Genomic DNA, 22,967 nt, shown 5'->3' with positions numbered 1-22,967 from the left:
GTAGCACAGCGTACTTCCACTCAAAAATGACACCACACCTTCTTTAGAAAAGTAACAAATCTTTATCTTCCTGTTTCCCTTAAATTTGACGTTATCAACACATTTCATCAACCAAGTTTCTTGGCAAGACAATTTTCCCAGCATAAATCTTAAATGAGAGTAAGACAAATTTGTTTCACTTGGTTCCGATCATTATCAAGCAGAATTCATTAGTCAGATTAACATGTTGTATGTGGAACACTATAACCAAGCAAGAGATTAATAGTATGGGTTAAACATTAGGCAATTGGTTGCACCTTCCGTTACATAAATAAATAACCCATAAATAGTCTGAAGGACGTAAATTACATTTGTTCACCAACAAGTCTTTTTGGCCAACTAATCACTTAGCATCTGTGCAGGTTCCAGGAATTGGCACAACTTTTCACCCTCTTACTTAACATAATAACGTACAGAATCAGAGGTTAGAATTACTTCGGTAAGACATTTCCTTGTACCATTCGGGGAAGTTGGTTCAGTCAAGCCCACTCCGGGGGAGAACCAGTAGAATTTGCAGTTCCAAAGAAGGCTGGAGAGCGCAGACTAAATGGCCAATGTTAGCACTACAATCAGGCAGGAAAACGAGTGGTTAACAGTGAACATTATCCAGATACCTGAAGTAATAGAGAAAGTTTAATCACAGGTTCAAGCCCTTGCAGCGTCACCACTGGAATGGCAAGATTGTATTCAGTAATATCCACTGGCTGGCTCTCCCAATCAATTCCCTCCCAGAGTGATAGGCAGTTTCCTAAGCTTCTGATCAACAAGTCTAGCGGGGCCCTCCAGCCGTGTGGGGAAAAACACTCTCTCGTTAGCCCTCTTACTGAGGTCACCTCCTATCTCTCCTCACCTCGGTCCCAGCGGTTGTGTTTCCCTTCACCTCTCCCCGGAGACTCGTTGCCGCTGACAGAAGGCCGCAGTCCGCCCAAGGGGAGCAGGGGGGTCCACCGCCACAACCTCGCCTTCCTTGGAATCCCCACAGACTCTCAAAGCCGGGGACGGACTATCGGCGTTGCTCAGTGGAAGCCTGAGGTGGGGCACAGACGCGGGAGAGTGACGCGCTGGGCTGAGGCCTCGGTCGCTAGGCGACCCCACCCAGCGTCTCTTCCGATTCGCAGTCAGTTTCCTCACAGCGCGACTACGCTTCCCCTCCCAGCCCGAGCCGCCGCGCTGACCAGATTACATTACCAGCACTCGCTTCAGGCAGGGGGGGGGGGCTGGCACCCAACTCCTACGGCCTTGCACACAAGAGGAGTCCCCGTACCACAACAATGATTTAACTTGTGACTGTCATCACCGAAGGGGAACCACGCCTGACAGCGATCTCCGTCAATGCGCCCCGTCGATTAGGAGGGCCCTGGCTCACGGTGATTATGTGGGAGCAGATCTGACAGGCTAGCACTCCAGGCTGCAGCAGCGGGGCTCTCAGAGAGGGGGAGTTATCTCACTCGGGCTTCACCACCAGCTGTCGGTGATATCACTCACCACCTTTCAGGGATTTCCGGTCTTCCTTGGTATCTGACCTGGTGGAATCCCCGGGGTCAATTTGGCATCTCCACTCCTGTGGCGTCGCAGAGGGACAGCAGGTCCCGGAGCTGGTTACTAGCAGGGTCAGATCAGCAGGTTGTGGCAACATCAACTGTAAAGGGCAGCAACCCCAAGAGGCAGTCAAACCTTGCAGTGCGCTAGCCTACACACTCAGCAGCCTGTACTCCAGCCAGCTCCTAGATGACCACTCACTTCTTCTTATTCTAAAATGGCCGCCCTGAACTCCCTTATATATATAGCCTGGGCCCAAGGGACCAGAGTGGACCAGAAGGTTCCAGAACCTCTCATGTCACCTTATGGCCCAAGGCTCTGAGGTAATTTCTGACAGGCCACCATTTTAGGACAGAGCACCGATCCTCCATTTTAGAGCAGCACCTGCGCCTCACCATTAATTGGTAATGATGGTGCGCTCAGAGTTTTAAAGCCAACACCCTAATAAAAAAAATGCAGTGGACAAAACAGATGAGAAGGCAAAAAAAAAAAAAAAAAACATGAGGAGGGACCACCCAAAGGGCTGACAGGTCTAACAGGGCTTATATTAGCAAAGAGAGAAATTACTAGGCACTGGAAAGCAACATTGGGTCCCAGTAGCAATAGATGGCAAAGTGAGTTCCTCAAGTGGGCTAGCAGCGAAAGCGAAATACGATACCAGATGGCGCGCAGACAACAAATTAAAAAGGCGCTGGAATCAGCGACGGCTTGGGAAACGCTAGTATAGGCACTGCGCGAATATGGAACACAGGATGACAGCGCGGAATAGACTACTGATAGAGAAATGGCCCTGAAGCATGACAGGTGCATCATATGAAGCAATACACGTTTACTCCTTTACACACGGCTTAGGGAGATCAGACACAATCCTGCGCATCGATGACGGGGGATTTGGGAGGAGGGGGGAGAATAGGGATATGTTAGAAGTAAGTAGAGGGGTAATTTTTAATCGTACTTAAATTGGTATATTGATTGCAAGAGTTGCTATGTTCCAACAATCTATATTGTGAACCAGATGGGAGGGGGGTTTACTACGCTCCTTTTCGACTGATACTATGGGAATGAGGTAGCGAGAGTTATATAAAAATCTATGTATGTTTTGTGTAGAAAACAAATAAACTACGTTTTAAAAAAAATGATCATTGTCAAAACCATTGTTGACTATACATATCCCACCGGCGTGGACATCGTTGACACAGAGCCCTGTGCCAGAACCGCCAACGAGGAAACCACCATCGACGGGGTGAGAAATGAAGAAGACTTTACCTTTGGAGTTTGACGACAGAATCGTAGACGGTGTCGTCAATGAGAGTCTTCTTTGATGACTTTACCTTTGGAGTTTGACGACAGAATCGTAGACGGTGTCGTCAATGAGAGAGTCTTCTTTGATGACTTTACCTCAGAAGTCAACGATGATGGATTTCTGAAGGTTTTTGTAGATGCAGGAGGCGACGGAGGAATAGAACTGGATTTCCTCTGAAGACTGGTTTCCTTTGGTAGTCCTTCCCTCTCCTTTAAACCTTGGTGAGGAGATTCAACAGGACTAAGCGCTTTAGATCAATCGCACAAGTTACTACTTGTGTAACGATATATCTGTAAGAGACATTAGTTAGTGATAGATTCCTTACCTTAGAATATCCCCAGGCGTCAGACTGGATCCGGAATTTGTTTGCGTAGCAGTACCCTTGCGCGTCGGTAGGCGTCGTCTGCGGCTCCACGTCAGTAGTCGGCGTCGTGGGCGCCGTGATGACGTCGTCCGAGTACTTAGACGCCGCCTCCGCGTGCTGACGTCAGTTCTTAGACACAGCTTTTCCACGCCAGAAGCGCTGAGCCATGTTAAAAACCAACACTGGTGCCATTGAAACTAGGGATGACCTTAACCCTAGATATCAGTTAGCAGAACGGGGAGGATGGGTGGGTCGGTAAGGAATCTATCACTAACTAATGTCTCTTACCGATATATCGTTACACAAGTAGTAACTTGTGCATCTGAAAGAGACACGTTAGTGATAGATTCCTTAGCTTAGAATAGATACCCCAGCAATACCAACCCGGTGGTGGGTCTGCGAACCAATAATCACACCAGAAAGTCCTGGAGGACGGAACGGCCAAAGAAGCCATCCCTCCGGACTTGACTGTCCAGGCAGTAGTGTCTTGCAAACGTGTGCAGCGAGGCCCACGTAGCCACCTGGCAAATGTCCTGCAAGGGCACTCCCCGGCCCAGGGCAGTTGTAGTTGCCGTGGCTCGGGTGGAATGAGCCCGCAATCCAACAGGGGGCTCCTTTTTAGCCAAGGAATAACATGCCTGGATACACAAGATGATCCATCGAGAGATGGTCCTCTTGTGCACCGCTTTCCCCTTCTTAGCGCCACGTAACCAACAAAGAGTTGGTCATCCACCCGGAACTGGCGTGTGCGATCCAAGTAGAATGAAAGCGCACGTTTTGGGTCCAGGCGGTGGAGCCGCTCTTCCTCTTTAGAGGGATGCGGTGGCGGGAAGAAGGTGGACAAGGTGATAGACTGCCCGATGTGGAAGGCCGTGACAACCTTGGGCAGGAAAGATGGCTTAGTACGCATCACAACCTTGTCCGGATGGACAGAAAGGAAAGGAGGAGTACAAGAAAGGGCCTGGAGCTCACTCACTCTCCTGGCAGAGGTGATGGCAACCAGGAAAGCAGTCTTCAAAGTAAGAAGGCGGAGAGGACAGTTGTGAAGTGGCTCAAAGGGAGCGCACATCAGAAATGTAAGAACAAGGTTCAAGTCCCACTGAGGCATCACAAACTGAACAGGAGGAAACGTGTGTGTGATGCCCTTCAGAAAGCGATTTACAATAGGGGACTTGAACAAAGAAGGTTGATCAGGCAGCCTTAGAAAGGCTGAAAGGGCAGAAAGGTAGCCCTTGATAGTGCCCAGAGCAGAGCCCTGCTGGGCAAGAGAAAGAAGGAAGAGAAGAACCTCAGAGAGAGGGGCAGCAAGAGGATCCACAGCCTTTGCTGTGCACCATGCCACAAATCTGTTCCACCTGCAGGCGTATACCGACTTTGTGGAGGGACGCCTGGCTGCCAGAATGACATTACAGACTTCAGGAGGCAAGTCAAATGGCCTCAACTGTCGCCGCTCAATCTCCAAGCATGGAGGTGGAGACTGGACAGGTTCGGGTGGAGGACCGTCCCCTGCTGCTGCGACAGAAGGTCCTCCCGAAGAGGCAGACGAACCGGGGGATCGACTGACATACTGAGTAGCTCTGGATACCAGTATCTTCGTGCCCAGTCCGGAGCCACAAGGATGACTTGGGCCCGGTTGCGCTTGATCTTCTTCAGCACTCTGGGCACAAGTGGTATAGGCGGAAAGGCGTAGAACAGACCGCAACTCCACTCGCGACAAAAAGCGTCTCCGCGCGAGTGCCGCCTTGGAAATTCCAACGCGCAGAACAGATGACATTGCGCGTTCTCTTCGGTGGCGAATAGATCTAACCAAGGCTCTCCCCACTGCTGAAAGAGGCCTTGCGCCACGTCCGCCCTGGCGTTCAGAGAACCTGCCAGGTGTTGAGCCACCAGGGTCACGCCCTGGCGTTCCAGCCACTGCCTGAGGCGCAGAGCCTCCTGACAAAGGGTCCACGACCCCACCTCGCCCTGTTTGTTGCAGTACAACATGGCGGTGGTGTTGTCCGTGAACACTTGCACTACACTCCCCCGGACAGAGGGGAGGAATGCTTTCAGTGCTAGACGACTCGCCCGCAACTCCAAAAGGTTGATGTAGAGCCGGGCTTCCGCCAGAGGCCTCTGATCTCTGCCTCTCCCATGTGGCCTCCCCAGCCCTGGAGGGACGCGACCGTCACAACCACGTGCTCCGGTTGGGGAAGGGAGAGGGATCTGCCGCTGACCGAATCGCGGTCCGTGAGCCACCACTGCAGCTGTCTCGCAGTGCCCTCCGAGATCAGGACGTGGTCGGAAAGGTTGCCCTGATGCTGGACCCACTGAAACTTCAGGTCCCACTGCAGAGCCCGCATCCGCCACCTGGCGTGATGCACCAGTAGGATGCAGGAGGCCATCAGCCCCAGAAGCCGCAGCGTCAACCTGACCGAGACCCGGGATAAAGGCTGAAAGAGTGGAATCAGAGCCTGAGTATCCCGGACCCGCTGTTCGTGAGTATAAACCCGAAACTGCGCCGAGTCCAGAACCGCTCCGATGAAGAGGAGCTTCTGAGAGGGGCACAGGTGTGACTTCGGCACATTGAGGGAGAACCCCAGCTGGTGCAGGAGGTCTGCCGTTGTCTGGAGGTGGCTGACGACTGTTTGGGGCGAGCCCGCCTTTAACAACCAGTCGTTGAGGTAGGGGAAGACTGAAACCCCTAACCTGCGCAGATGAGCTGCGACCACCGCCATCACCTTTGTGAACACCCGTGGGGCGCTGGTAAGGCCGAAGGGGAGCACGGTATACTGAAAGTGTTCATGGCCAACGGTGAACCACAGGTAGCGCCGGTGGGCCGGCAGGACGGGGATGTGGAAATAAGCGTCCTGCAAGTCCAAAGCTACCATCCTGTCTCCTGGGTCCAGGGCAGCTAAGACCTGAGCCAGTGTCAGCATTTTGAACTTCTCCTTCCGGAGGAAGCCGTTGACGTTCCTTAGGTCCAAGATAGGGCGTAGGCCCCCTTTGCCCTTCTTGGGTACCAGAAAGTAGTGGGAGTAGCAACCACATCCTACTTCTGGCCCAGGAACGCGCTCGATGGCCCCCTTGGCCAAGAGGGCCGTAACTTCCTCCTGCAGAAGTCGCAAATGATCCCCGGATACACGGTGGGTCTGCGGTGGCATGGCTGGAGGAGTCGCCTCGAAGGGGAGGGAGTAGCCCCTTCGGACGATCTGCAGCACCCACCTGTCCGACGTGACAGTGCGCCAGTGGAGGAGGTGATGGCGAACCCTGCCCCCCACTGGCGTCACATGGGCCTGAAAGCACGGACTAGGAGGGTTTTGAGGCGGATGCTGCGGGGGAAGGTGTGGACTGACCCCCGACCGCCACCCCGGCGGTTTCCACGGCCGCCACCGCGTTGGGTATTACCTTGCTGTGCGTGGCTGGCAGCACGTGTGCGAACACCCCTTCCGTGGCCACGAAAGGAGTAAAAGGCAGCCGATTGCTGGCGCGGGGCCGAGAGGCCCAAGGACTTGGCCGCAGCCCTGGAGTCCTTAAAGCGCTCACGCGCATGGTCTGCCTTGTCGCCAAAAAGGCGACGGCCATCAAACGGCTTGTCCATCAGTGTATTCTGGACATCAGCCGAGAAGTTGGCGGATCTCAACCAGGCGTGGCAATGAATCGCCACCGTCGTTGCCATCACTCTGCCCAGTGAATCGGTGGTATCTAGTCCACACCGAATTGAATAACGTGCCGCATCTCGGCCCTCCACAAGGGCTTGGCCGAGTTTAGCCCGTACCTCCAACGGGCATTCTGGCAGCACGTCCGCGACCGTGTCCCAAAGGAGTGGGTGTAGCGGCCCAAGAGGCATGGGGTGTTGGAAGACCGCAGTCCCAAACTGAGGGAGGAGAATACCTTCTTGCCGTATTGCTCATACCTCTTGGATTACCTGTCAGGCGGAGCCGACGGGAATGCGGTCTGGGAATTTGAGGCCTGGATCACCAGGCTCTCAGGTGTGGGGTGGGTGGACAGGAAACAAGGGTCGCCCGGGGCCAGGCGGTGGCGTCTGGCCACGTTCCTATCTGCAGGCGAACCTGTAGCGGCTTGAACCAAGTGCCCAAAAGGACGTCGGTTAAGGCCTCGTTAAACGGCAGCAGAGGCTCGGCTGAGCATAACTGCGGCTTAAGGACCTCAGTGAGGAGGTTAGTTCTCACGGCCGCGATGGGTAGCTCAAGGCCCAAGGCTTTGGCCGCCCTCATCAACACCACACTATAGGTTGCCCCCTCCTCCGTAGCCACGGTAGGAGGAGAGACAAAGCCAGTGTCCAGCGAAGTGTCCAGACCACTGGCCTCCCCAAGTTCACCTGTCCAGTCCTCCTGGGACTGACATTCACGTGTCAGAGGGTCCTCAGACCCCTCCCAATCCTCCTCATCACCCATCTCCTGGTACTCAGGGTTAGCAAATGATGGGGCCGGTTTATGGAAAATGAATTCTCCGAACGGCGTCTGAAGCGGCGCCGGAACCGCGTTGAGGGAGGCATCGGGGACGGCGCCGCCCGAAGGCGGCGCGGGGGGTGACACCTGAGGGACCGGCGCCGGGAAGGTCGTTAAGTCCACCGGGGACGACCCAGATCCGGATCTGGATCCGGATCCGATGGGGGCCTGCGGCACTGGGCCCGAAGGCGCGGGCGGAGTCGGAGCCAAAGCACCCGACGGCGTCGGGGCCGAAGCCCCCGACCCGCTAGGGCCCCTAGACGGGTCCGCTGGGCCCGAAGGCGCCGCAGAGCCCGTCGGGGGAGTGAGGGACCTCATGGCCATGAGGAACCGCTCGATCTCCTCCGGCGACGCGCGCGGCCCAGGGACCGGAGGGTATGGGGCCGGGCGCGGCGCCTGCGACTCCGGCCGCGTCGAGCGAGCGTCGGGGGCATCGGAAGAGCGATGACGTCTCTTCGACTTCTTGTGCTTACCTGACTACTTCGACCCAGAGGAGTGATGTCGACTCCCGGAGCTATGATGGCTCCACTCCCGCGACCGGTCCTTCGACCTCCGTCCGGACCGGGGCCTCTCTCGGCGCGGGGCCGACTGCCGGAGTTCGAGTCGCTTGCGGGACCGCTCCCGCCTAGCTTTCGAAGTCAGGGCCCGGCAGTCGGAACAGGTTTTGTCGTCGTGGTCGACGCCGAAACAGTGGAGACACCGACGGTGAGGGTCGGTGACCGACATCAGTCGGTTGCAATCCTCACAGGGCTTAAAACCTGGCATCCCTACCGGCACCGTTTCGGAGTCGAAGACTCAAAAAGAATGATCAAAAGAGATCAAAAAAGTTTAGTCAAAAAAGACGACGGTACCACTTTTTCCGGATCTGTGCTGCTGGCGCGGAAAAAAGAAGAACTGACGTCAGCAAGCGGAGGCGGCGTCTAAGTACTCCGACGACGTCATCATGGCGCCCACGACGCCGACGACGGACGCGGAGCCGTAGACGACGCCTACCGACGCGCAAGGGTACTGCTACGCAAAAAAATTCCGGATCTAGTCTGACGCCTGGGGATATTCTAAGGTACGGAATCTATCACTAACGTGTCTCTTTCAGATAGAGGTCTTTTTCAGGGCCTTACCAGAGCGTTTCTCAGAAGGTGAAGGAGAAGTCCTTCCCCTTTTCACAGACCTTCTGGAAGAGGTCGCAGAAGATGATTCATCACTGTCACTAGACACTGTCTCCTTCCTTGATTTCAGCTTCTGGAGCCGTGTCAAAAGACGCCCTTCACATTCCCGTAAAGTCTTGGTTGAAAAAGTACGGCAAATCTTACTGTCTGCAGCCTTGTGGTCTGGGTACAGACAGTAAATGCAGTCTTTGTGCTTATCTTCAATATACAACCTCTTCTTAGCACAGGTAGCACAAGCTTTAAAGAGGGCCTTCTTCTCTTTATCTGACATCCTGGAGGAATTTAAGAAAGAATTGAAGAAAAAACTGAAGAAAAAAGCTGTAGAACCAAGTTCTAGGAACAAAACTGAGCAGAGCTCATTGGAGACTCCCTAGCACAATGTGTGGTAGAAAAACCTGAGGTTCTGAGCTTCTCTCAGGAGGGTTCTAAGGGGTGAGTCCAATCTGGTTGGTTGTTCATTTTTTGGGGTCTACTTTACAAAAAGAGGAAGATAGGATGCAAAACAGGAATGGGCCTAGGCCTGGGTTCTGTTTTAGTGATGGTTTCTATTGCTTTTTATGTATACCGGGGACTTATTCCGACGACGGGGAATGATACAAGCATGGGAATCTATGAAAGTTCCAATACTGGAGTAAGTTGAAGTAACCAGATGGAGAAAAGATGCAATCTCTCAAATCAATGATTCTGCTATGTATGCAGTACAAACTAATTTACAAAAGGTTTTTCTGTTACAGGAGCACCCTTCTGAAAAAAAAAACATTGTACCAAACAGAAACGTACAACGGACCGTGAAGTAGTGTGCAAGGTTAGCTCAAGGTGTGTTATCACACCAACATTTCATGTTCCCAACCTTGCACAGCTGTATTATAGAGCGACCCATGTCACTAGGGCTTAGATGTCCCATGCTCCTGCAAATTATTAGTATCTTCTTTCCTCCTAGAGTCCAGAACTACTGCTCTTCTTGTGTCATTTGCCAATCCCACATTATTGGTAAGGGGATCAAGACCACTCCCGCTGTACCCTTGTGGCCTCTTTCTGCATATTTAGATGGACTTCATTTAGATGACAAAATGTGCCTCCTATTCTTAAGTTCTCGTAATTGTTTCCATGTTCTCATGGTGAGTGGATGCTTAGAGCAGATGTGCAAGAACAGATGCTAAAACTGTAGTATGCTCTTACTAAGGCAGTTCATCCACAGCTTCTGAATCTCATGTCACATTTCAGGGATTGAGGAACGCACGTCATTTCAGCAGCAGTGCAGGGGATTTGCAAAGGCTATGGTATTGTCAACACTTTCCTTGTGCCTATCACTGACTCTGTCTGTCAGCAGGAATGGTAGAGCAATACCAGTACGCTTAAGAATAAAAACTGAAGTGACCTAATACCTTGACTTAAGTTCTATGGTCCATCAATCCAATACCAACCCAAAAAAACAGACAAAGCCCCTATCAGATAGTTATGGGATGCCCTATGAGGTTTCCTTCAAACCCACTTGTCTCAGCTGCTAAGTCAGACCTGCAATTAAGTGATGATGCATTACTCCAATACTGCAGAAAATGTATGCACTGTCTCTACACCAGGTTTCTCCAACAAGTAACTTGTCAGCTACTGGAAGCTTTCTAGCTATCGGGAAGTAGCTCTCCTGTATGCAGCCCAGCCTACTAACTTCAGAGCTTCTGTTTGCTTGAATTATTATTTATGTACTAAAATGGAGCGTGGATTCAAGAACTAGAATGATCGTTTTATCAGCACACATAACTTGATGTGTTTAGAAATATAGCGAAGCTAACAAAATACATTTCAAACTGATATTTCAGTGATAAATCATGTGGCATTTGAGAGACATCTTACTATCATTCCTATCTTGGTGTCAGGACACTGCAGGAAATATTATTATGTAATACCCATGTACAGTTGCTCCAAACTGACAAATTTAAAAACAGTTTTGCTAGCAACCCTGCCTAATGCACTGAGATGACTACTGCTAGTAATCTAGCATTTTGTGGCCACTAATGTAATCTTACCGGTCGTGGTCACTATCAGAATACTAATAATATTGGTAATTCGGGATGATTTTCATTCATCATAAGTAGCTCTTATTATAGAAAGTTGTAGACTCCTGCTCTACACTCTCCATTCTCACGTTCAAGCTGCCCTACCTAGCTGCCCGTCTGAGGTCTACCACGCCCTCCAACTAGAAGATTAGAGTTTTGGTAAAGTACACCAGAGGAAGTGCATCTTGCAGCTCTTGGGAGAGGCCCATACCGTATGATTTCCAACACAAAATAGCTGTGAAGTAACATGGACTACTGATGTGAGTTTTTCCTCCAAAGCTGCTGCTGCTTTTCCTTGTGATGTCGGACCACCAGTCTCCTTCTCAGAATCTGCAACAGCCGTGGGCCGAGCCGTAACTGCTCCTGCCTTGCCTACAGCTAGTGGACCAGACACCACCAGCTCCACCTCCTCATCAGCAGTCATGCAATAGATGATTCCCTTATTAATTCTCATCATTACCATCTCCATCCGAGGCGAGAGACCATCTCACAGATACTGTATCCCACTGTAGATATGGCCTGCTGTCTTTGTCCCTTCCCTCAGTCTCTGGCTATTTGTTAGATATGTCAAGGATGTGGAATGGGTAGATGCTGGAAAGTCAAACTATAGAGGACCTGTCGTTAAAACAGTGCTACCACTCGAGTATGAGAACAACTCCTACTTGCTGTTGCTTGAGAAATATCTCCTATTCATATGTATTTCTTCATGCTGGATCTACATTAATTTGCGTATTGATGTCTTGTGGGTGTTCCTAAGATCCGAATGGCCCTCAGCAAAAATAAAACATGCTTCAATCAGTTCTAGCATAGACACTGACTGCCTGAATGTGCAGGCACTTCCTTTTGGGGAACTTTTGTGAACCCCAAGAGGCAACTAACTGGAGTATATTTGTGGACTAGAGAAAATGTAACTGTTTTAGAGACCGTACATCATAATGCAATGACCTTTGAAAACAGCGTTCCTGCTGGATGTCGTTTCCCAAATGTTATGGAAAGGAATATACACATTTTATCTGTGGCAAGACAACCTAACATGGCTGCCCAGAGATTGGGCTGAGGTCTGTTATGTCGGTGATAGGTTCCCTGCCATTAGAAACACTGCCATGCATCCTCTTCAATAGAGGCAGGTGCACTTTGAGGTTTCTGAAACGACAGATTCTACTCCATTTTGACCCTCAACTATGGTATATGGCAAGTCATTGGAGAAACAAAACAAAATGCTCATAAGAGGGAGCCAATGCCACTGCAATTTCATTTGACATTGTAACTGATCAGCTGGATGACCAGAGAACCATGCTCATACATAAAATAATTGCCTTGGACTATGTCCTTGCAGCCAAAGGGGGATTTGTGTCTTATTAGTATCAAAATACTGCCTTAATATCATACTCAGTATCCAAGAAGAAACAGCTCATATTAAGAGCAGTGTAAGAGAAATGTCATGACGTTCAGAGTGGCTTAATCGTAAATGGAGGTGTCACCGGGTCTTCGATAATTGGATTATTTAGTTAAGGGGAAATGAATATTTTGAAATTGTTATACCAAGGATTCTTGTTGTATTGACCTTTTATGTTTTGATTAAAAAGATGTGTTGCCTCTTTCAATGCTTGTGCAAAAATAAAGGTGTTGCCAATTTTTAGACACTTGAGATTGCTGAGGACGATGTATAATGTAACAGTGAAAAATACAAAACTGAAACATCCAGATGTTCGTTTTACAATAATGGAGAGTTTTCACCTCATGAAGAAAAGGGGGGGGGGTAATGTATTGACGGCGCCGCAGGCCGGAGATATGCACGGATTCAAACCATCCGTGCATATCCCCAGCCTGCAGCGCCCCGGCGAGAGGGATATACGACTGAATCTATCCCACACATCAGGAGAATATCTTCGTCACATCATAGCAGATCCAACTAATCAATTTGTGCTGGCGCCACCGTCAATACAGGACCGCTTTTTGAACTGTACATAATCGGAATTGAGCTAAAGGATAGCATTGGGCTTTATTCCTGGATAGACCCCTACGTTTATACTCCTCGATACTATACCGATAAATCCAGCCAATAGAATTTAGACACCTTCAAAGCTACAGTACATCATCAACGATACTCTATATAAACTACATGTGCAATAGACGGCTACCTGATGAAGGCACGTATGCCGAAACGCGCGTAGTAGACATCTGCCGCACTGCCTCCATCAACTTTACGTCTATCGTATTAGATTTATGTACAATGTTTGTCTGATGAAATCATTCGTATGAAATTACTATCATGAATCCTATATGAATATTTGAATATTTGATCTACTAAGCAAATCATGAACAATATATAAAATAAGAAAATAAACTTGTTCTGATACTTACTTGTGTGCACACATCTGTGAGAATAGTGTGGTTTATTAGTAAGAATATGGTATTTTTCTCATGTTCTTTTTTTACTTAAAGAGGTATTCTTATTAAATAGGTTTATGGTTTATATCAGCATCTAGCTATAATCTTTCTACACTATTTCAATTTCCCTATGTTATAGCTAGCTGTTACTATAGGGGTCCCCTGTTTTCTAAAGAGTTAGCCTGTGTAAATGCAAGTATCGTTGTGGACCATGCTCAAAAAAGGTAGACCTGCAGAGTGAGTGAAGTCAGTCTTTTTACCATAGTTTCGTGTGCCTACTCTTCACGTGAAGAGCCTGGCACCTTGTCTTTAATGTCTATCTGTAGTTTCTGTTTAATCACATGCACTTCCATTCGCTCAATGAATTAAGAAAAAGTGTAGGAATGTAGTGCTGAAATGTAAAAAAATGAATATTACATTCTCTAACTGGCCAGACGGCAGACTGCTAGTGAGTCTAAACTTTGATCTGCACTTAAAATATTTAAGCTTGCTGGCTATTTTGCCATTAAATCTGTTAGACTTCTACGAGGTTTCATGAGTCTGATAGGTTTCATAGAATCCACTTTCATACAAGAAGCCACAGCCAAGTCACTGCCAGGTATGACTTGTCTTAAGAATGGTACTGCACAATACACCAGATCTGACTCCAATCAAGAAACTCCAGGTGCAGTGCCTGTTGCCAGCACTAGGTTAAGCATTACAGCCCTACCTGCGCCGATGCTTTTGTAACCATCGCCAACAGCGGAAACGCATGCCCCCTCTCCCGTGACCAATACTGAAGGAACGCTCCCGTGGCTACCGCCTGAGGGACCTTCTTCCAGCTAAAAAACTTGGGCATCTGGTAGTCCTGGCTGGATGCAAAGAGATCGACAGTAAAAGGACCCCATTTTCCCTGAAGGGAAGAAATACTGCTGAGTGGAGTTTCCACTTGAATCCCTGAAGGTGCGGGACTGAAAATCCACCACATGGTTGGCAGAGCCGGTCAAGTACTCTGCTGTGACCACAATACAATGAGCCAGGCAGTATTGCCAGAAGTTGATGGCCAGGTCGGAGAGGGCCCTAAACTGAGTACCTCCCAGGTCGTTGATGTATCATACTACTGATACAGTGTCCATCTGGAGAAGCACACATGCCTGAACTAAGTCCGTGGTCTAGCATTTGACTGCAAAGGAGCCCGCCAACAGTGCAAGAAAATTTATATGCAACTGTTGTTCTTGAGGAGACCACGAACCTCCAGTAGAGTATTCGCCAAATTTGGCGCCCCACCCTGATCTGCTGGCATCGACAATGTCTAGGTCAGGGCCAAAGATTGCTCGGCCGTTCCAGGCCCCCATATTGGCTAACCACCAACTAATCTCGGCTCACGCTTCTCTCAAAAGGACTACTGTCTGAGAGTAGGAAATAGCCTTGTGTGTGTGCATGGCCTTCAATCTTTGTAGGGCCCAATAATGTAGGGGCCCTGGAATAATGGCCTGGATTGAGGATGATATAAGGGCCACCAGTCGGGCCAGATGGCGCAGCGAGATCCGCTGTCTGGTCAAGGTCCGACACAACTCGTGGCAGGTCTTTGCCACCTTTCGAGATGGAAGTCTGCGAGTCGCCTCGACCGAGTCTATTAAGAAGCCCAGAAAAATCACTCCACAAGAAGGAGTTAGAACTGACTTGGAGTCATTGACCATGAAGCCCAAGCTCTATAGCAGTCTGTAACTGCTGCGACAGCTTGTGGGACATTGCGCCATGATGAGAATATAGTTGAGAAAGGCGATAAGTCAGAGTCCTTGTGCCCGCATGTGCTCCACGATCGGTCCGAGAACCTTCGTGAAACACCATGGGCAGATGAGAATCTGAAAGGCAGGGTGGCAAATTCGCATGTCTGGCCTTGCCACAGGAACTGCAGGAGTCGCCGGTGAGGGGGCAAAATTGGGACAGAGAGATCGGTGTCCTTGAGGTGCAGGCGCAATATCCAATCCCAGGGTCAAAGAACATCCGAAGAAGTTGAATCCCCTCATCTTGAAGTGGAGATAAGCAAGACACTTGTTGAACTCCCGGAGGTTGATACCTGCCGCTGGACTCCATCGGCTTTGTCAACCAAGAAAATATTGCTGATGAAACCCCGTGGGTGCGTTACAGACCGGGAGATGGCCCCTTTGGCAAGGAGGGAACACACCTCCTCATCCACCAGCGCCGCCTCGGCCCCCGAGAAATGGAATGGCTGTGGGGCCACGGCCTGCCAGGGAGAACCGTAAAACTCCATTTACAACCCCTGCACAGTCTGTAGCACCCAGACATTGTTTGTGATGGAAGTCCAAGCCAGGAAGAAAAGAAAAATCACCAGCCGGGCCTCTACTTTTAACAGGGAAGAAGGGAGAACACTCATCTGAGTGGTTGGAGGCACCTGCGCCTCTGGCACCGCTGCATTTGCCACGCCGACTTCTGGTGGGGTAGAAATATGCGAATAAGGCCTGGTCCTGGAACTGTCTGAGGCGGGAGCCTTGTCCTCTGGGAGGGTATAGGGTGTTTGGACGGCCGGTCAAGCAGCCTCTACCTCAGGCCCCACAGAAAACCCAAGAGGAGAAAATCCTCATTGAGGTCTGCTCCTTATCTAGGGAGGTAAAAGTATTAACAAATATCACAAGTTCTTTTATAAATGGCTCCCCAAAGAGTGCCCCCTGAGCTATAGGACCCGCCTTACAGTCAGCCAAGTCACTCAGCTTGGGGTCAACCTTAATCAATTAGGATGACGCTCCGTAGACAACACACCATTTGCCTTTCCCAGGAAAATTATTGCCTGTTGGGCCCAGGCAGTAAGTGTATCAGCTGAGATTACTGAACTTGATGCTTTGGCCTACTCGGCCATGTCCAGGACTTTAGTAAGGGGCCCTAGGGTATCGAGAAGCTTATCCTGGTCCTCCTTCCCCTAGTCCTCATCAAACAGCTCCATCCCATAAGGGAAAAAGGCTAGGAAACCCCTCCAAAAGCACTGAGCAGTGGGCAGCCCTAGCTAAGAGGGCATACGTGATTACACTAGGATCAAGCACTGGGCTAGACTGGTACAACACTAGACCTGTAATTTCAAGGGGGCTGGGTGTCAACCCAATATGGTCTGGGACAAGCCTCACTTTAACAGGTCATGCCTAGAGACACGATACCCCTCGGGGCTCAATCAAGGGGCCCCTCCTGGGAGCAGGCCCCCACAGGTCTCTGACCCTCCCAGGGGGGGGCATAAGCACAAGTTGGCAATACCTGACCCTGCAATCAGAGCGTCAAACAAACAATACAATACAAGGCCGATCTGCAGGTACAGATCATCTCAGGGGCGTCACCCTCAAGGTGGCCAGGCTCTGTTCCGTCGGCACCCAGCTCCGATTCCTCCGGTATGACAGGAATTCAGAAAAGCGTGCCGCGACCAGCCGGTGCACTCAAGCGCCACCTAGGTACAGGAGGACCACACTGCAGAGCCGCATTCAAGACAGTGGCGAAGGTGCGCAAAGCGTTCCCGCGGTCGGGAGGAAAAGATTACTCGAGGCGAGTCACAATAAAACTGTCAAGAATTCGCCACACAGCTAACTACAAATCAATCAGCACAGTAGCACATCATGAACATAAAACTTTAAGAGAAGGGAAAAAATGCCGCTTATCTTGGATGTGAGCAGTAAAGAAAGAGGCATAGGCTTCCTCTGATTGGCCGAAGATTGGGACTCCTTCCCTATTGAACTAACTGTTTTCTTTGGACATTCCTACGGTTTCAATGGAATTGTAGTATGTTAATGTTTGGTTTAATGGCTGCTATTAAATAAAGCGGAGAAAGTGAAGGCAGAATTCGAGCCTCCGGTCCAGACATAGAACCCAAGGGTTGCTAAGCAAGATGAATGACATTTCCAGGAACCTGGGGGGGGGTGTTTAGAGCTAGACACTATTTAAATAGGTTTTTACTTGCCATCCATGTGATGTAGTGTTTAAGGATTGGTCTCTCCATGTTAATTGCTTCTTGCACACACTGCTATGTCTGAAATCGCAGAAACGGATCTAACTTGCTTGTTACAAAAACTAATACCTCCCACTACAAAAGACCTATTCAGTTTGACACTTAGTAAACTCTCACAATTTAAACATGAGTTTGTGCTTTTGCTATTAGTAGGGTCTCCTTCAGAAGCATAAATTAAGACAATGAAAAAGTTTCCCTCTTCATTTGCAGAGTAAGTCCAAAAACAAATTGCTGACAGAATATCGACGTAAAAAATATAGGAGGCAGAATATCGATGTCAAGAATATCGAAATTCTATCTACATCATGGTAAGTACAAAAATATCGAGAGAACATTTTTTCAAAAATATCTTTGTTAAAAATAGTTTTTTTATTGTTTCAAAATAATGTAAAATAAATAAAACATTTAAAATAAACAGTTTCAGAACAAGTTACTTAACTTCGATAACGCTTTTTCTGGTGGATACAGTATCTGCCTGTGAATTCCTCACCTTGTGAATATCCCCTTGCGTCAGCAACATTTGGAAATTCTTTTTGTAGCTTCGTGCCGACGTGGACGACGTCACAGAGGCATGGCACCACGTGCGACTCCGCTGACTTCACCGACTCCATAATAGGCCCACGCCGGCGTGATGACTTCAGTTCTGCCCTTTTTTCTGTGCCTTCGAGGCACACGGACGGACCTACATCAGTAGATATATACACAGTATACACAGTACACAAATGTCAAGATAACACATAGTGTGAAACCAATGCAGAAAAGCAATTGAAATAAAACTTTTCCTTCAACAATAAAAACATATTAACATCACAGTTACTCAGGTATAAAAGGGTGGACAACGGGGAGGCGGGTGGGTCAGTGAGGAATCCACAGGCAGATACTGTATCCACCAGAAAAAGCGTTACCGAAGGAAAGTAACTTGTTCTTCTGATGGATACATCTGCCAGTGGATTCCTCACCTTGTGAATAGATTCCCACAGCAGTCCCCACTCCCGGAGGAGGGTGTCCACTCTCCTATACCAGAAAATCCTGGAGGACAGAACGCGCAAAGTGTCCTTCCCTCCTCACTTCGGTATCCAAGCAGTAATGCTTCGCGAAAGTGTGGAGGGAGGCCCAAGTTGCCGCTTTACAAATATCCTCTACAGGTACATCCCTAAACAAAGCAGATGTTGAAGACTTTGCTCTAGTAGAGTCAGCTCTTATACCCTCTGTAGGTTCCTTACCAGCCAGGGCGTAGCAAATCTTGATGCATAGAATTATCCATCTCGAAAGTGTGCGCTTGTGCACAGTTCTTCCTTTCTTGGAACTAGCAAATTCAACAAACAGCTGGACATCAACACGATAGTCCTTAGTCCTATCAAGATAAAAGCTCACCGCCCTTTTAGGGTCCAGACGGTGAAACCGCTCCTCCTCCTTGGAAGGGTGAGGGGGAGGTTAGAAGGTAGGAAGGGTAATGGACTGTCCTAGATGGAAGGGACTTACCACCTTAGGCAGAAAAGCAGTCCTGGACCTAAGAACCATTCGTTCAGCATGGATGGTCAAGAATGGGGGCTTTGAACTAAGAGCTTGAAGCTCACTTACCCTCCTTGCCGAGGTAATTGCAACTAGGAAAACCGTCTTAAAAGACAACAACCTCAAGGGACAATTATGTAGAGTTTCGAAAGGGGAATCCATTAGAAAAGTAAGCACCAGATTCAAGTACCATTGAGGCACAATAAAAGGAGCAGGAGGGAATTTATTTGTAAGGCCCTTCAGAAACCTTAAAACAATAGGAGATCTAAATAAGGACGGCTGATCCGGCAGGCAGAGAAAAGCAGACAAAGCCAAAAGATAACCTTTCACTGTAGCCACAGCAAAACCTTGCTGCGCTAAAGAAAGAGTAAATAGAAGTATATCTGACAAACGAGCCCTCAAAGGGTCAATGGACTTCTCCTCACACCAAGTCACAAATTTAGACCATCTGTAAGAATAGATTGACTTAGTGGAGTCACGCCTGGCCGAAAGAATGACATCCACCACATCATGAAGGGGAAAAAAGTAATTCAGGTTGCCCCGTTCAATCCCCAGGCATGAAGGTGTAAGGTCTGGAGGTGGGAGTGTAGAACCTGCCCCTCCATCTGAGAGAGGAGATCTGCCCTGAGAGGGAGACGGAGTGGCGGGCACGAGGAGAGGTGGAGTAGATCTGTGTAACACACCCTTTTTGGCCAATCTGGGGGGACCAATATAACTTGGGCCCGGTCTTGGCGAATCTTCCTCAGACCCGAGGAATCAAGGGTATGGGAGGAAACGCGTAAAGGAGATGCCAGTCCCAACTCAACTGAAACGCGTCCCCCAAGGCTCCCTGCATCGGAAACTGGAGGCTGCAGAATGACGGGCAGTGAGCATTCTCGCGAGTGGCGAACAGGTCCACCTGAGGAGTCCCCCACATCCGAAAGACGTGACGAACTACCTCTGGATGAAGCCTCCACTCGTGGTCGGCTGAGAACTGCCGACTGAGACTGTTTGCACGCACGTTCAGAACTCCGGCCAGATGATTTACCATCAGACAAATCTGATGATCCTGAACCCAGGACCAGAGACGCAGAGCCTCTCTGCAGAGACACTGCGACCCTACTCCTCCCTGGTTGTTGACATACCACATCGCGGTGGTGTTGTCTGTCAGGGCCTGAACCGACCGCCCGCGAAGGGAAGGGAGGAAGGCCTTGAGCGCCAGACGTATCGCCCGCAATTCCAGAAGGTTGATGTGAAGCAACCAGACCAAAGACCCTTGATCTCCAGATCCCCCAGATGAGCACCCCACCCTAGAGTGGACTGTGGCCACCACTGGAGGAAGTTGGAAAGGCTTTCCTTGAGACAGATTGCCCTCCACACTCCACCAAGACAGATCCGCTGCAGTTTCTCTGGAGATCCTGATCGACTCCCTGAGATCTCTGTTGTGTTGATACCACTGCCTGCGGAGGCACCACTTGAATGCCCTCATATGCCAGCGTGCATGATTGACCAACAGAATGCAAGAAGCCATCAGACCGAGCAGACGAAGGACCTTCAGGACTGGAACGACCACTCCATTGTGAAATAAAGGAATCATCTCCTGTAGGTCGTGAATCCGCTGTGGAGGAGGAATGCCCGACATACAGAAGTATCCAGTACTGCACCTATGAACAGGTTGCGCTGGGAGGGCACCAGGTGAGGTTTGGGTACATTTATTGAAAAACCCAACCTGTACAACAACTGAGTTGGGACTTGCAGATGGAGCACTTTCTCCGGAGATTCTGCTTTGATCAGCCAATTGTCCAGATAAGGGAATACCGGAACCCCTGACCTTCTGAGATGTGCAGCCACCACTGCCATCACCTTGGTGAAGACTCGAGGCGCAGTAGTAGGACCAAACGGAAGGACCGCAAACTGGTAGTGCTGCGATCCCACCGTAAAACGGAGATACTTCCTGTGTGACTTCAGAATGGGGATGTGGAAATACGCATCCTGCAAGTCGATCGACACCATCCAGTCTTCTTCCAGCAGCACTTGAAGGACCTGCACAAGGGTGAGCATCTTGAACTTCTCCTGCTTCAGGTAAAGGTTCAAGATCCTGAGATCCAGGATTGGACGAAGTCTGCCATCCTTTTTGGGGATCAGGAAATACCGGGAGTAGCACCCCTGATCCCTCTCCTGCTCTGGAACCACCTCTAACGCACCCTTTCTGAACAGAGCCAGGACTTCTTCCTGCAAGAGCAGCAGGTGGTCCTCCGCACAAAAACCTTGGCAAGGAGGGTAATTGGGGGGAAATTCCCGAAAGGGAAGAGCATACCCATTCTCCACGAGATTGAGAACCCAAAGATCCGATGTAATCAATTCCCAATCTCGTAGAAAATGGGTAGGCCAGCCCCCCACTGGGCCCACATGATCCGGAATGGCGGATCTAGGGTTGCTTTGCTGTGGTGGCAGGGGGTTGGGAAGAGGTAGAGGAGGAGGAGGCCTGACGACCTCTAGGACGAGCTCTTTGCGTGCCTCTGTACGACTTGTACAGCGTATTTTGCTGCTGTTGCTGCTGCTGAGGCTGCCTGTAGGTCCGAAAGGAAGATCTGCCAAAACCTCTGAACCTCTTTCCAGAAGTACTTCTGGACTGCAGGCCCAAAGATCTCGCTGTCGCTCTACTGTCCTTGAATCTTTCTAGGGCAGCATCAGCCTTCTTTCCAAACAAACCTGACCCATCAAAGGGCAAATCCATCAAGGCAGCTTGGACATCAGCAGAGAACTCAGATGATTTAAGTCATGCCGCTCTTCTTGTGGCCACAGAAGAACCCATCACTCTTGCTACCGAGTCAGCAGTGTCCAGACCACTCTGAATAACCTGTCTAGCGGCAGCTTGAGTGTCAACAATCACCTCTTGAAAATCCTTCCTATCCTCCTCAGGAAGCTTTGGAACCAGCTGTTTTACTGAATCCATCAACGCATGGATATAGCGTCCCTTTAGACAAGTTGTATTAGTCGACTTAAGCGCCATGCTTGCCGGGGAAAATACTTTTTTAGCAGCCTGGTCCTTCTTCGATTCCTTATCCCCAGGAACCTGTGGAAAAGCGCCCGCAGATTTTTTCGAGCAGGCCGCCTGCACAACCAAGCTCTCTGGCAAGAGGTGTGTGGATAAAAAGTCCGGGTCACCAGGCGCCACCCTGTACCTTCTTGCAACAGCCCTCGAAACAGCAGGGGCTGTAAGCGGTCTTTTCCAAACCTCAGTTATAGGCTCCGCCAAAGCATCATTAAGAGGGAGCATAGGCTCGCCCACAGAGGTAGGCGAATGAAGGACTTCAGTCAGTAAATTAGCCTTATGCTCTGCCGTTGGAAGTGTTAAATTCAATAAGTCTGCAGCCTTTCTTATGACCACGTGATAAGGTGTCACATCCTTAGAAGGGGCGTCAGAAATAGAGGCCAAATCCCAATCAGGGGACAGTTCAAGACCACTAGCCTCTCTTAGATCATCGAAAGGATCCTCTGAATCCTGCAGCTCACCCTCTTCCATTTCTGCATCACGATACCTCTGCTCTTCCAGAAGTCTCTGTGCCTCACGCCTCGACCTCTCCTTCATGAACGAAGTCGACGGATCCGGAATCGACTCCGTCGGAGCCGGTGCCGGCGCCGAGCCCGAAGCCGGAGGACCAGACCGCTGAACACGAGGTCGGATCGGATTCGGCGTCGAGGGTGTCAGCGTCGATGGTCTTGGCGGCGAAGGCTTCGGCGGCACAGAGTAAAGCCAAGGCAGCGTCGGAGCCGGCATAAAAGGCGCAGGAGCAGGAGCATAAGACTGTGGGATACCCAGATTAACCGCTAATGGACCCGTGGGACCAACCGGTGCACCAGAGGGGTACATAGCTCTTGAATATACTCCATACATAGCATTCAGGAACTGAGTAGGGTCCTGACCTGGAGCAGGAAAAGCTGGATAAGAGCCCACAGGTTGCCCTCGAGGGAGCGGAGTCTTCTCGACTTCGACCTCAACCTCAGGCTGGTGCAGCGGGGTCGACGAACCCACAGGCAACGGAGCCTCCTCTTCTCCTCCATCTTCTTCATCTCCCTCACCCTCCTGGTAAGAAGAATGCGTCGGAGCCGGAGAAGGATTCGACATCGGCTTCGGTGAATGAACAGGCGAATTCACAGGCAAAGCCTCACCTTCGGAGACT

The 22,967-nt window shown here is 50.0% G+C and overlaps 1 protein-coding gene across 1 annotated transcript in view; it reads right to left on the bottom strand.

Annotated features, from left to right (window-relative positions):
* Window positions 1-22,967, bottom strand: part of SHCBP1L (SHC binding and spindle associated 1 like) — a 1,483,415-nt gene that overhangs the window by 1,400,930 nt on the left and 59,518 nt on the right. The window lies entirely within an intron of this gene.

Source organism: Lissotriton helveticus, chromosome 1_1 (assembly GCF_964261635.1).
Source record: "Lissotriton helveticus chromosome 1_1, aLisHel1.1, whole genome shotgun sequence".
NCBI lineage: Eukaryota > Metazoa > Chordata > Amphibia > Caudata > Salamandridae > Lissotriton > Lissotriton helveticus.
The sequence above is the reverse complement of the archived record's forward strand: the minus strand, read 5'-3'. Positions and strand labels throughout refer to the sequence as shown.